The sequence below is a fragment of the Diachasma alloeum genome, unplaced genomic scaffold (genome assembly GCF_001412515.2).
Source record: "Diachasma alloeum isolate Michigan unplaced genomic scaffold, Dall2.0 Dall_scaffold_00282, whole genome shotgun sequence".
NCBI classification, from domain to species: Eukaryota; Metazoa; Arthropoda; class Insecta; order Hymenoptera; family Braconidae; genus Diachasma; species Diachasma alloeum.
Window position 1 is genome coordinate 149,051 of NW_021680421.1, and position 1,922 is coordinate 150,972.

At 44.2% G+C, this 1,922-nt stretch overlaps 1 non-coding gene across 1 annotated transcript; it reads left to right on the forward strand.

Moving 5' to 3' along the window:
• The first annotated feature begins 1,365 nt into the window (after positions 1-1,365).
• On the forward strand, positions 1,366-1,437 carry Trnat-ugu. Its single transcript has one exon. It is a non-coding gene; the product is annotated as a tRNA-Thr (tRNA).
• Positions 1,438-1,922: the final 485 nt, after the last annotated feature.

Here is a 1,922-nt window from a genome sequence, read left to right on the forward strand (position 1 = left end):
TAATTACAATTTTTTTTTGGTTGTATAGCGTCTTTTCTCGCGGGAGTCCTCTCCCGCACGTGTAAAAGATCAGACTTAACTCATTGGATTAAAAATATATTTTTTTTTGTGTTGTAAAAGTTGCATATTGTTGAGTTCCGCTCATTGTAGCCTGTTCCCACACGCCTCCGCGGTTATCTGAGCTAGTCGTGGAACGCGGCTCAACGGTGTGACCTTGTCCTTTGGCGGTTAAAAGGACTAGCGCCCTTTTTGGCATTTTGGTTTCCTCTCGTTATTCCCGTCGTTCTAAGTCCGGGTTGAGAGAGTCTAAAAGGGTCGCTGAAAGTTCGTGGAGAACCACGCGTCTGAATCCCGCAGACGCGCTTGGAAAAATACCTCACAATATATAGGCACCCTCCATATAGGAACACCCCCATATATGGGCATATCCCATATATGGCCCCCATATATGGGCACCCTCCATATAGGGACACTTCCCCTATATATGAGCACCCCCCATATATGGGTACCCCTCTATATATAGGCATCCACCCATATAGGGGCAGTCCCCTTAGAACCCCCATGACCCTTATAACCTTTATTAACCCTATGCCCTTCGTGACCCTTAAGAGCCTTAGCACATTTGTGACCCTCGTGGCCCTCATTTGTGAACTCTTAGCCCCTCTATGATCCCTATGACCCTTAGGGCCCCTATGACCCTTGAGACCCTCCAGGGATGGGGACGTCCCCTGAAGCCCTGAAGCCCCCGCTGGCTTCGCTCGTTCCCGGCTCCCGGTGTGACCGAATGGGTGTGACCGGGAGCGTTTTTCCGATAGCTCTATAAATACTTTACCATAAGAGGCCACATACGTATAATTCCCCCCCATATATGGGCACCCCCCCATAAATGGGCACCACCATATGTAGGCACCCCCCTATGTGGGCAACCCCATATATATAGGTACCCCCCACATATGGGCACCTCCCCTATATGAGCACCCCCTACATATGGGCACCCCCCATAAATGAGCCGGATCAAGCGTCGCCTGAATTTTGAGCGTCGCCTGAATTTTTGGGCTTATTTTTTTATTATATAGAGAGATTGGGATTTTTCCTCTCTAAATTTTAATTCTATTTGAATTTATTTGATGCCTAAAGATGTTTAGGCGGGGTGCTGAGTTGAATTTGGATGAGAGAGTTTCCGTGGTTCCCGGTAGCTTAACTGGAAGAGTGCCCGGCGCGTAACTGGGAGACCCGTGTTCGAATCCCGACTGGGCGGATTGGGATATTTTCTCGCTAAATTTTAATTCTATTTGAATTTATTTAATGTCTAAAGATGGTTAGGCGGCATGCGAAGTTGAATTTGGAGTGAGAGAGTTTCCGTGGTTCCCGGTAGCTGAGTTGGAAGAGTGCCCGGCCTGTAACTGGGAGACCCGGGTTCGAATCCCGGCTGGGCGGATCGGAATTTTGTTCTCTCTAAATTTTAATTCTATTCGAATTAAAATAATATAATATTATAATATTTTATTTTTTGTGATGAGAAAAATACAAATATCTATACCTCCCCTAGGAGTCACTCAAGTATTACATAAGCAAATTTTGGACGGCTATTGGTAACCCAAGATTCTTGACATGTTGTCCCCCCAAAACTCTCCAATTTATGCTTATGTAATGCTTGAATGACCCCAACCTATGGAGAAGAGAAGAGCCAATTAGTTATTGTTAATTGTGTAGGTGAGGTCACATTGTTTTTGTCAAAAATATAGCTAGATGTATGAAATTTTTACCTTTTGGATTTTTTTTTATCTTCACTACTTCCTAATTTAGACTTTTACTTCAAATTTTGATATTTTTCCAAAATATGAAGAAATTGTTCCAAAAGGGCGGATTTGAAAGACCGGCTCTAGTACTCATCTGGCTTCGAAAATCGAGTTAGTATATAG